The sequence below is a fragment of the Protopterus annectens genome, chromosome 11.part0 (assembly GCF_019279795.1).
Source record: "Protopterus annectens isolate FY-2018-M chromosome 11.part0, PAN1.0, whole genome shotgun sequence".
In the NCBI taxonomy this organism is placed as follows: domain Eukaryota; kingdom Metazoa; phylum Chordata; order Ceratodontiformes; family Protopteridae; genus Protopterus; species Protopterus annectens.
This window is the reverse complement of record NC_056745.1, coordinates 1,392,246,917-1,392,260,669: the sequence shown is the minus strand read 5'-3', so window position 1 is coordinate 1,392,260,669 and position 13,753 is coordinate 1,392,246,917. Positions and strand designations below refer to the sequence as shown.

At 37.2% G+C, this 13,753-nt stretch overlaps 1 protein-coding gene across 2 annotated transcripts in view; it reads left to right on the top strand.

Moving 5' to 3' along the window:
• The window catches only part of DOCK4 (dedicator of cytokinesis 4), a 3,006,016-nt gene that overhangs the window by 541,787 nt on the left and 2,450,476 nt on the right, over positions 1 to 13,753 (top strand). The window lies entirely within an intron of this gene.

Sequence of the window (13,753 nt, the reverse complement as noted above, 5' to 3'; positions counted from 1 at the left end):
TGAGTACAGAGTTTTTACCAAAGAGGATGACAATGCACTTTTTGGCATTGAGCTTGAGGCCATGGCTTTGACACCAGGCATCTGTCTCAGTGAGGCCCTTTTGTAGGATGTCCACATCATTAGGAGTTTCGATTATGGCTGCTAGTTTGCAGTCATCTGCAAACTTTGTTAGTCAAAGACCTTCTGTGTTAGCCTGTACTTCATGTCATTTAGGTCATAGTCTGAGCTTCAGCAATCTATGCTGACACTGTCATTGTAACAGAAATTAGAAGTTAATGTCAAACTACTTGACGTAATGGAAATCGTCAGTGTCTTCTTAATCAGCCTGCCATCGTTTTAAACCTTTTGCTTTAGAATCCGGGAAGAAGCAGTACCAAAAAGGACATTTAATTTTAGAAATTCACTTCTTAGCCAGTCTGTACTACAAGCTGTGAAAGTTTTATTTCATATTATTTTATTTTTATTTACTTTTGTAACCGAGATGGAGCACTGATTAAGTCGACTATTTGCTGGCCAGCCAAAATTTCAATGCCCATCCTTTTCTACCAACTTTTTAGGGAGAAGGGCCTCTCTTCCAATGGTTATTGTTTGCACTTTGTTTTTGATTGTTTTCTCAATGAGCTAAGACTGAGAATTATGAATATTCAGTGTCGTTCAGTATAGCTCTAGTTTCACATACACATTTTACGCTGTCGTGGATTGAACAGCAAACTCCCTCTTTCCTTATGATGTATTACTGCGAGGCAAAACAAGTTACTTCTGAATATATAATTGCTAGAACCTTTGCCTGTGTAGTTCAGGAAACATGGAGGCACATGCAGATACTTACCAGGAGATGCTATCATTTCAGATTGATAAAAGAACTGAAGGCTGGACATTTGAATGGAGTGTAATGTGGTGAGGCCCCTGTTTAGATCTTTCTGTCCTCTGTTGTTTTGCATGAGCCTTTTCCCATGCTGTTGTGTGTCTGTCTGTCACTGACTCCAAGAACTTCTTAAGATATGGTTGCACCTCTATTCAAAGTGAATTTCATGCAGTAGTCACAGGTTTTATCTCATTCAGGATAGTGATACAAGCCTGTTGGGCTCAAGAGACACTGATCTGCATGCCTAAGGCAACCACCACCAAGCTAAGCTAGTAAAGAGTAAAAAAGTAAATAATAATTTGAAATGAAATAAAAACAATGAGGATTAGTTATGTCAATGAAAAGCTGTGATGATGATCATTGTGGGCAGGGAAGATTACCCGATCAAGGACTGGAACAACTAACTCAGCAGCAGAGATCAAATGTGAGAAGATGTAAATGCTAATTAATGACTCAGTATTTAAGCATTGTTCCTAGGGTGTAGGCATCATGTTTGTACATTATAGTTAACATTTTGTTCATGGATAGCATGGTAAGTATCTTTGTCTGCTGCATCAGTGTGTGTACTTAATGACTTCCTCAGGACTCAGGAGTATTCAAGTAAGGCAGAAGTATTGTATAGCATATACAGACATAGCTACACATACACTGGGTATGAGTATATGAATATATGCACCTGGCTAGGAGGCCATTGTACAGTTCTTAATAAAATGAAAAGGTAAAGTAATCCTTTGTCCTTTCTGTGCATTACTTTGTTATGCTGTGAGGAGGAAAGTACTAGTGGGGTATTTATAAACATAGAACACAGATGAGTAAATGAGTTCAGTGCATCATGTTAGGTATGCTACTGTTCATCGCCTTGATTCATAGACATGGGGTGAAGTAATGAAAAGTGATGCTCCGAAACCAGTCAGATTCTATGAGTGACATACAGGTACACATAGTATACAGTGGTGTACTGTAATAGCAGTAATCAAGCAGGAGAAACAATGTGTGCCATCACAGCAGAGAACAGCTTCTTAGTGAAGGTGACTGTTCCTTGTTAAACTTTGCAGATCCCTAACTAGGGCAGGGTGAAGGAGGGTGCGGGAGTACAGAACTGGAATTAATTTCTGAAGCTGTGAGAACATAGCTGCTTCAGAAATTAATGCCGAAATTCATTTCTGAAGCTGTAATAGAAATTAATGCAGACACCGCATTTTTTTGTAATGAAGGAATAACTCTGTGCATAGTAAATTATTTGTAGTAAGCTGCTTGTTGCTTTTGCAGCAGCAGCTTGCCTCAGTTTTGGAACATGAAGTTAGGGGGGGGTGGAGTTCTGGGAACTGCTTAGGACACCAGATGAGTTAGCTATGGTTGTGCACTGTACTCTGTTGTCATGCATACATGTGATTCACAAAGAATGTGCAGTCATTAGACATGATAGTGGCACTGGGATTATTGCCGTCTTATGGTAATAAAAGGATATGCTACAGTAGTAGCTCCCCACTGGAACTCAGCAGCTTCAATGTGCACATGTTGGGGGTTGGTGCGATTGTGGTAGGAGGACTGTCTGCTGCACAGCGAGCTCTGTTGCTTGTAGGGTTTTTCTGCCTTGCAGAGGAGTTTTAGTTCAGTGCTTATGTGTTGCTCAGCTGTTGCTGAACCAATGCATGAACAGAAAAGGAGGAGGCGGGGGTCAGTGTACTTGTAAGTGCTTCACCATCTGCATTTACTCAGTTCAAGTATCACAGGTTTGAGAATTGTATAATCCTGGGGTGTTATTTGCATGTGCACTCTGTAGAGTACCGTGGCTACACGCAGGGGTAATATTTGCAATGAGAGTCTTACCTGCTTTGTGTACGACTGTTTGTGAATTGCACAGAGCTCTATAACCCTACACCATGGCACACAATGTTTTTAAAGCCAGACCCTAGTTATTCAGAGCAAGTATAACCACAAATTGAAATGTTTAATGTTTGATATGTATGTCAAGGTACATATGAAACCAAATGATGGTTTCCATAATCTGCTGCATAGCTGTGGACCATATGAAGTTAATTTACTGAACCATGGAAGTGCAAGGAAACCAGTGTATAGATTTCAGAAAAATAATGCATTTTGAATAATCTGTTCATTTTTGAAGCTGAGCTATCATACTGAAATGCAGTAACACATGATTGAAAACTGTGTTCTTTTTTTTTTTCTTTTGTCCACTAAATTTCATTTCTTTTAACCAGTAAATTTTGACGTGAGCTTCCTTTTCCAACATCAACCAGAATACTATGTTCTTACTTTTGTACCCCTTCCCATTCTAAACACCACTTTCTCAGGGTCTGCATTTCATTTGTGTTGTGAATTGCTTATCACAGGAACGGAAACTGTAATTCCCTGTGAAGATCAATCTAGTTTACAGGACTGCATCAGGCATGTTCCAGCTTAGTTGTGACAGGTGTTTCATGTGGTACAAAATTGCTTCCCTTTATGTTTTCCACATGTAACTGAAAATATTTAGCACTCTTCCAGTAAAATGCTTGTTATGTTTGATCACCCCAAGAAATATAGAAGGGAATGGGTGGTAAGAATGATCGGAATTCAACACACATTCTGGAATGGTGACTGTGCTGTTGGTGGTGGGTAGATGGGCAGGCAGTCAGATGAGGAGAAATTAATGTAACAGGTGCTGCAGAAAGTAATTTGTTGTCATTGGAATTCAGACTGTTATTTGCACCAACTGTGACTTTAACTGCCTCCAGGAGGTTAACGGTATGAATTCATCTTGTGTACATTTGTATTTTGATACATTCATTTTATAGGTTTACTCCACACTACAGACTTTTAAATCAATAGTCTCCTGGCTGATGTTCATTTCATTTGACCTTATATAAACCAGATCTGACCCTAATAATCATCTTTGTAAAGTTTTATATTCTTAATTATTGGTGTTGTGTCTGTCTTAGTTTTATATGTACTGTTCTGTGCATTATTTTGTGTTATTATTATTGCAATATTAGTCATTATTTTATCATCTAACTGAAGGAGTATTCATTGCATTCCAATTGCTTCTTCAACTTTTAACACTTACATTATAGCATACTGTTTGGCTTATTTCTGGATCTGAAAGACTGGAAGTCGTGACATTTTAACCTGCTGACCAGAATGCTTTTAAATAACATGAAACAGCAAATACACATGGAAGCCTAAGATAAAATATACCACTAGCGTGTTTCTGTCCTTGACTGTAGCAGTGTAGGTCGGTCTTCTAGGCCTTATTGTCAGCCTGATTATGTAACAACTGACTGTTTTCATTATAGCCAGTGTGAGTTGCCAGTCACAAAAAGTACTGTACAGTTAGGGAGAGTGTATTGGGAATACTTTTCCTCCATCATAAGCTTATCTAAACAAACAAATATCAGTATAATTACAAAAAAAAAAAAAACATTTCAATTTTTTTAAAAGTAAGTCAAAAACAAACTAAAAGCTTGTATTTTTAAAGTGATTCATCACACTTTTTTTAACGTGTTACATTTTTGTTTTGCATACATTGTGACTGAAGTATTACTGGCTATAGTGAAACTGTTGTGTGTTTACTTTGGTGGAATTTATTTCTTTGTTATAACTGTCAAGATAGTGCTTCCTTTAGCAATCTGAAACTTATTTTACTGTGAAAATCCACATCTACAGTGTGATGTCATGTTAGGTAAACAGTGATAAAGAGTAGAGCTGGAAATATTGAAACATGACAGGCTTTTTCAGTGCCTTGCTCTTATTTTATTTTTTTTGTTTGTTTTTTTTTTCTGAGCTTTAGCTGTGAAAGTATAAAAATGATGTAAATGCAGTCACATTAAATTTTCTAATGTAATCAGTATTGCATAGTGTGTTTTACTATTTTACATGGCAGTGCTTTTCAGTGAGTTACTACTTAGTTCAGTGATGGCGAACCTTTTGGGCTCGGCGTGTCAAAAATTCGGAAAATGCCTATTTTGACTGTGCTGGTTTGTCCCCCCCTCCCAAAAGAGAAATAATTCTTTACATATTCATTTATTTAAAAAAAATACAGTCCAATCATGTGTGCTGCGATGTATTATAAAAGTAAAAGAAAAATCAGTGACTTACAATAGAGAAAACAATATGTGCACTGATAATTTGGCTTAAAACAGTGCACCAAAAAATTATCCTACTTTTAATAGTGATTTTGAATTGAACTGAAAAAGTATGGAACATGCTTCATTTTATTTGATTAACATCAATTAATGACTTTGTTGTTGCTGTTTTAATAGGTAAGTGCAGGGTCACATATTTCATGTAGTTTTGTTCATTCAGTTTGTTTGGTAACTCGGGTGTTGTTGAACACTGGTGTGTCACCCAAAACGTTGTGGCATGTCACCATTGACACGCATGTCATAGAGTCGCCATCACTGGTTTAGTTAGTGAAATGGTGAAAAAGTTTGTATCTGTGTATTGTACAGCCAGTAGCCTCAAGCTTTTTGCAGTTTGTTTTTAAAAATTGCATGAACGGTGTGTTTTGTTTCTGTGGAAATAGTTACTTATCTATGTGTGTATTGTATTTAGGTGCATAAGACAACCTAATGTTAGTTGTGCTGTACATATCTTGCAAAAGTCTAGTATTTAGCAGAATGTCCGTGAGTGGGTTGACGTGTGGAGACACACACACAGACACACACACACACACACACAACTTTAAAGTACTCTCACTGCATGCTTCATACATGACATATACACATCACAATCTTATCTCAGTCATCTACTCCCAGTATTATCATCATTCCATCCTGTCTCTATCACCCTCCTGATAGTTTCAGGACTAAGCCTTTGTACCCTCATAAACTGCACTACATACCTATCCTACAGTCACATGCATTTTTTTCAGAAATGAAAAACAAAACATTTCACATTACAAACATAAGAATTTCAAGTGTGCCATTCTGTGGCAGATGTACATTAAAAATTCTTTTAGTTGGGTATAGTTGGGTTGGACGGCGCAGTGGTGCAGCGGTAGCTTTGTTGCCTCACAGCAAGAGGTTCTTCAGTTCGATTCTCGGCTGGGGTGCCTTCTGTGCCGAGTCTGCATGACCGTCCTGCATTCATGTGGGTTTCATCTGGGTGCTCTGGTTTCCTCCCACGTTAGAAAAGCATGTCTGGAGTGTTTCTCCCCAGACCTCCGCTGAAAATTGGCTTTATTCCAAGTCATTTTTCTCTGTAAACAAATGTTAAATAAATAAATAAATAAATAAATATGAATTCATTATCTTATTTAATGCCAAATTATGCAGTTTTTGATGCAAAAAAATTTTGTTTTTGCATTTTATTTTGTCAGTAAGGATGGCCCCCTGAAATATTTTTTGGACCTGAAAATACCTTCTGTGACATCATGAAAGACTGAACCCACAATACATCAGGATGTAAATTAATGTGTAAATTACTATATTTCCATTTTAAATGCATCCGTAGGAGTTTCTTAATTGTTAGAGTAGTTACAACTAGGTATTACAAGGGGAAAACCGTGAGATGATGTAGTACTGGCATTGTAATGTAGGTAAAAAGCTGTTTTTCTAGAGATGCAAGTTATTTTTATTACCCATGATGCATTGCAATTTATGTAAATCACCACCTATTTTGGGGAGTGGCTATAGAGAAAAAAACTGTAAAAAAAAAATCTTTATTTATTTATTTTTTAAAGCTACTTTGAAACATTAATATGAGGAATATAACTGAAAACTAAATTAATTCTAAAACAAAGATACTTCTGAACATAAGTAAAACACTTAAAATAATGCACCAAATTTCCCTCTCTTGCCAGCAAGTGACTCTCTGTGTGTGTGTGTGTGTGTGTGTGTGTGTGTGTGTGTGTGTGTGTGTGTGTGTGTGTGTGTGTGTGAGACAGAGAGAGAGAGAGAGAGACACACAGCTTCAGTGAGTCATTACAATGCCCATTGCTAATTTCATATTCATAGCTAATTTTCAAAGAGATCTATATCATTCACTGACTTCCTCCCTTACATGCCAAACAAAAACTCTTTGCCCGTACAGATAGTGTTGCCACTCAAAACATCAATAAAAACAGCAGAGCTGTGCTGTGAACCAACGGTGATAACAAAAAGTTTGACTACAAAATGAAAGCAACACTTTCATCAGTTTAAAAAAAAAAAAATCTCTCTCTTTCTCATTTAGGAAATAGCAGTAAAAGAAATTGGCTATATCCTGCTATAACCCATAATACTGGCCATTTCCCAAGTGCTTTTCACCGTTATATGGGGGAGGCCATACAGCCTCATCAACATCGCTGTCATTTAAACTTGTTGCTAAACTTTAATAAGGGTCATCCTTCTAAGGATTTATAGCATTAGAAGTTAAACCAACAACTTCTGTATCACTGCTATTATTCAAAACAGCACACCGTCCTCAGACCTGCTTTCACATATTGAATTAACAGTCTTAGCGCAATATGACATCAAGGGTCAGATGGCATTTCAGAGAGGATTATATGGAAGTGGGGAGAGAGAGGAAAAAAAAAATGATAAAAATTTATCAGAACTAAGAAATGATTAAGGCAAAACAACACAAGGAGGCATTGCATTGTTTAAACCTGGTTGTATGCCAGCTTTTTATTTTCAGCAGCAATTATTTGGTCTTTCATTACTTACCATGCTGAAACTCCATCTTGATACCTTTCATTGTAGTGCTTTTAGATAGGATTATTTGTGTTGATCTTTGGAGAATTAAAAACAATAGAGAGCAAGGACACCCAAATAATTCAGTAAATTTTGTCTAATTAAAAGTATAGATTACAGTCGGGTCTCCAATCGTCACAAACTCATTATATGTTCAATACATGGATGCCAAGAAGTTCGCTTTAAGATCAGAGATCAAGAGGTAAATCTAGGCGTCCATGTATAGAACACATAGATAAGGGATACGATTGCAGACCCCAAACATTGTTCTGTGCAGTGCATGGAGCTTTATCTGCTACACATACTTACCAATGACATAAAATAGTGTAGAAGTGTGAAGTGTTTCACTAGCTTTGAACGGCAGTAAAGCATTTAGCCCTGTCAAACAGACAACTGCACACCTTTCAGCTTCTTTATGTAAATATTTTGGAGATCCTAAAAATAATGCGGGTAAAGGATCAAACTAAGGGACATTTTTTTTTTAAATATTACTCTTACATTCATTTAAAAATGAATAGAACAGTACGTTTTACATCAATATCTAGTATCTGAGCAATAACAAGTCTGAAAGTAGTGCCTGACATTATCGACTGATTTTAATCCTCATTGATTTACCAGGAAATCAAAAGATTTAAGAAGGACGGAGGAGAAATATGAGGTAACCTTAGGGGCAATTAAGAAGATGGAGATCAAATGGAAGTTTAGCTGTTTTACTTTCTGCCACTATTCTTTGATGGTCCGTATTATCCACTTCTAGTCCGTAATGCAAGACCCAATTGTAAAAGCATACAGGAAGATGCATTCCCTTAAATCTATTCTTTCACTAAGGAAACTATTAAACAGTTTATATTTTCCTGATACTGTGGCATAATCTCATTACTCTATGCACTACAAAAAATTTACAGTCATATTTAATTATGTCAGTATTGCTGACAACCGCTGTGGAGCTACAAAGGAAGCAATCCTGAGTATCGTGCAAGTTCTAAGGATAGCACTATTTGTAAATATCAAAATAAATCCACATTGATTTCATGGATTTAAAAAGTACCCTGATTTAGTAATGGGTTCCATTTCTGACATGACAGTAATAATCTAAACATCTGAAACAATTAAGCCAAAGGAAAAAAGTGCAATCTAGCAAATAACAGCAACTCGTACAACCTAAGTTTAAAATGCTTTGTACTGTCCATGGTTCTTAAAATAGAGTTTTGTATAGTTATTTGTTATAAGGACATATAAAATGCAAAATGAAGGTGGAATAGATAAAAGTTTGGTATCTGTATTGATGTTAACAGAGCTAATGGTGTTATGACGTGTATGGTAGAATGCAACGCTCAAATCCTAATCAAGAGTTATTTGCCTCGCATACAAAAAGCAAAACTATCGTATCACTGATGGGGAAAACACAACTGACTGTTTAGATATTGAGTGATAGATCTGAAATTGTTTGCCCATTGCAAACATCAAGCCTCATGCAATTGTTTACAAATTTGGACAGCTATATGTTAACTACATTCTCATTTACCATGGCATGGATTGCTATGCATTTATTACTGGAAGGTGTTAGAGATCTTTAAAATGAGTCAAAGATATTTGCTGAGGAGTAATGCAACTCTGTGAGATTAGCTTAAATATTTTGTGAATAAACAGTTTGCAGATGCTGAAATGATTTTATGTTTTTGAGTATACCATGATACTCTTGATTTTATATTTTTGCATCAGACCATTTCCCTTAGACACTAGGAGAGTAGTACTTCTTTGTATGTGTGCGTATTACAATTGTCTACCTTTACATTTTTTTTTTCTCTGTCAAGACCAATCACTGTTGGTCTGCCAGTATGACCTGGCCATGCCATTTATTTGTCCTTCCATCATTATCTTGATGATCATGGTCAACATATGACACCCATACAGTAATGACATGGAAACTATGGCTAAAAACTAAACTTCCTTCCCACCTGATAAATTATAAAGAACTCAGAAACCTGGCTAAAAACCACATCATTAAAGACAAGAAGGACTACTACCTCAACCCCCAGTCACTCAAAAGTCCAACCCCAAAAAATTCTGGAACTCAATAAATCAAATTCTACACCCATACCCTAATAACACCCCTGTAGAAACTGCCACCATTTTTAACACCTACTTCATTGAATCCATATCAAAGATGGTAAATCCCATCCCTCCCCTACTAGCTCAAAAGACTACTAATCAACACCCCCTACCTAAATTATTTTAACTGTTTCTCCCTTGAACCTATTCCCACCAACTATATTAAGTCTCTAGTCTCCAAACTTAAACCCTGTTCCTCTTTTGCTGATAATCTCCCACTCTATTTCCTACAAATAGCTGCTGAATCCATTGCAGTCCCTGCATCTATCTTAATAAATCACTCATTATCTGAATCAAAAGTCCCATCTGTTTGGAAAGAATGAGGTAACTGTAGCAAAATTTTCAACTTTAGACCAATTGCCATACTCTCTCCTCTCTCTAGAATATTAGAAAAATGCATTCACAACCAACTCATGCAACACCTAATACAGGAAACCGTACTCACTCCAACCCAGCATGGCTTTCGTCCACAACACAGCACAACTACTGCCCTACTATTCTTCAGCCATACTGTCTGTCTGGCAGGAGACAATAATAAACTTGTCTCCTCTCATTTCCTCAACCTCTCTAAAGCCTGTGATACTGTCTCTCACTCTCCCTTACTAAACAAACTGTTTAACCTCAAGTTCTCCACTGCCACCATTGACTGGTTTTCTAGCTCTCTTTCTGAGAGTATGCAATCCGTGACATGGCTCTCAGCACTCTCCCCTCCTCTCCCAGTAAAGATCGGTGTCCCACAAGGATCCATCCTTGGCCTTCTACTCTTTAACATGTTCACTAATCTTCTTTATACCTCCTGCCCCCAGTCATCCCTCATACAATATGCAGATGACTCTACAGTCATCACCATCTCAGTCACTCCTTCAGAGCTGCTCTCTGCTACCTAAGAATTCTTCAACTCCGTAGAAATCTGGCTTTCTCAAAATCAGCTTATTCTCAACCCCCAAAAAACGAAACTCCTTCTTTTTCTTCCCAAAAGCCTCACCCACCTCAAAACTAAGTTGTCTGTACTATCCCTAGATAACACCATCACAGTTGAAAACAACACAAAACGTCTAGGAGTCATAATTGATGACCAACATAAATTTGATATGCATATAAACAACTGTATCAAAAAAACACATAAAAAACTTGGACTACTCGAAAGTTCCTCACTACCAAAGCTAAAATTACCCTCTCACATGCCTACCTCCTACCTAGCTTACTCTACAGCTCCCAAATCCTTACAAATCTAAACTGTACATTACAAGCCAAGATAGAGACAACTTATAACAAGGTAGCTAGATTTGCAGAACAACATACCTACAAATCTCACTATTGTCTTGCTCTAAAACACCTAAACTGACTTGAGCTACCCCATCATCTACTTCTCTCCCAACTCCTCATAGTGCACTCAGTCCTCTACCAGAGATCTTACTGTCCCAGCCTATCTCCTCTCATTTCATATTACAACCCCACCAGGCCACTACGCAGCTCTAACCAAGATCAGCTACAAATACACAAACCCAGTGCCAAAATCGGTCAAAGCCTGTATAGCTACCATCCTTCTATATCTTGGAACAAACTCCCACTAAAAATCAGGTCCCTTTAAAATATAAATCAATTCAAAGCTGCAGCAAGAGATTATCTAACATCTCAGTGGTCCTTCCCCTGTACACAACCTCTGTAAACCCTAGACAATCCAATTATAACCCTTGTGTATCTCTGCTGCCATGTCTTTTATATTATAAATGTCTGCAACCAGGATATTTTACTGCTACTGGAAAACACTATAAGAGACCTAGAAGAAACTGTGATGTATGATTGTTAGACTTATGTTGACTATCTTCTATAGTTAGATTCTGAAAATTGTATTTCTCTAATTGTCTCTGTGCTTATTCTCTATATAGCCTATTTTTTAATCAATTGTCTTTAATATTAAAACTTAATGTGATATTGTGGCGCTTTTCTCCGTGGGCCTCTGCTGAAAAAGGGCTACTCAGCTCAGTCAGACAATCCCGGTCAACAAATGTAAAACAAATAAGTAAACAATTCTGTTGCCTGTTAATACCTGTTCAGAGCCAAGGTGAAGACATTCATCTGGTCAGGGTGTTACATCTGTCCTTTCCTTTAAAAACTGAGTCATGCTGTGCTGTTAGCAAGTTAAGAGCAGGCACTCTTCTGTTTACATGCTGCAAAATGTCTCTTGTTACAATTGAGCACTTGTGTGTGTGTCACTTATATTTGCAGCACACCTAGTCACCACCACAGGGCAGTTGCTCTTCACACTGCTACCCCGACAAGAGCAATGATACATCAGCTTCTTCTTATTTGCCCCAGCTAGAAGGGGCATGGTACCTCTGCATGCACTCTGTTTTACAAGGAATTTGTTTCAGAGTGGTTTACACAGCTAGTGCCCATGAAAGCATAAAACTTTCATTCCTATGAATACAAGTAAGGGTAGGTGCTAATATGCCACACTTATTTTGCTATTGTTGGCTTGTTTACTGGATTTTCATAATGGCTTCTTTACAGTGTAATATAAAAAGACAGCAGAAGATGATTAATTGTTTTTCCATTATCTTTTGAAGTCCTTGTTGGCAGAATTATTACTTTTTATGTCAGGCTTGTATTTTCAGAAAAATATACTGAATGGTTTATGTGATGAGTTGGTATTACCTCCTTTTCTTGACTTACAGCCATACCCAGGTGTACCAGCAGATAGGTATTAGACGTTCCCCACACATGTACCATATGCACATAACTACACCCACTTAAGCACACAGCTTCTAGATTACTTTAATCTCTGTCTTTTATACCTCTCAACTATCTAGATTTTTGCAGAATGTCCAGATTTTTGCCTCATATGTTTGGTGTTTTCCTCATATAATTTGTGGTTTTCTATCAGATCATTGAGGATTAAAGTCACTAAATAATGACAGACATTGAGTTTTATGCTTCACATCCCTTAGAAAATGCATGCTAACCCAAATCCTGTTATTCTAGCAACTTTCTAAGTTTCTAAATTTGTAAGAGCAGTATTTAAAATCTGGCTTTGGCCTGATTTCTTGCTGTAAGAGGTTCAGAAGTCTTATCAAGGACCACTTAGCCAGAACAATCACAATCTTCTAAATACTTTGCGAGTGAGAGTATGCATCAGCTTCAAATAAATACGTACGAAAAGTCGTAGTATACCTTTATAGTTTAGACTTTTCCACTCGATTATTAAGATACTTGCAATACAGCTTTATAGAAATATAACCTGTGCTTTAAAAAAGCTAGAGAATCCTAAACTTTTATGGTAAAACATGAAGTTATTTTACTCAACATTACTTAAATACACTAATGTTTATATGTACACAATTGTAGATGCACGCTTTGTAGAGATAGTAAATGTGATTAACTTGCTGATTGCAGTAGAAAAAAAAAACAGATGATTCTAAGCATTTATGTAGAGAACGCATAATAGGAGTTATGATTGCAGACAAACTTAATACTGTTAAGCTCTCCATACAAATATATCTGCTTAGCTGTAGAACTAAAACGTACTATGTTATTTTAAAATTAGAGTACATTTGAGTAAGTAACAGACATAAGCAATCTCACCTTGCTGCTTGTTACTGTTTATAAATTATGCCTTTTTTTTAGACTGCATGGGACAACTCTTACTGAATGTTCTGTGTGGTGTCCCCTTGTCTAACTGAGTCTGTTTCATTGGAAGGACTCCCACTGAAGCTTTTTCTAAATACTTTGTGATGTTGAACTTAGCTTTGTTAGTTTAGGGTGTGCTGTGGGTGAACCCCCCCCCTTGCATCTGGGGTGTAGTGAGCCTCTCTGATTCTGCAGCCTCGATTGGTTACGAATGGGTTGAAAGTAGTTCCCTTACATGTAGCATAACCAGTCTGATAAACATGTTGCCATGCATCTGACTGCCTCCTTCAGCTCAGTTATACCCATATTATAATTGGGAGTAGCCCCTACCTGACCCATTTTGGGTACCTGTTGCACCTGTACCCTGCTGAATGCATATAAATGTGCCCTAAAAAACACTTAGCGCACTGATATACTCCTGGACTTTCAGCAGACCCTTGATGTTCTTCATCTCACATTGCTGCAGTCCTTACTT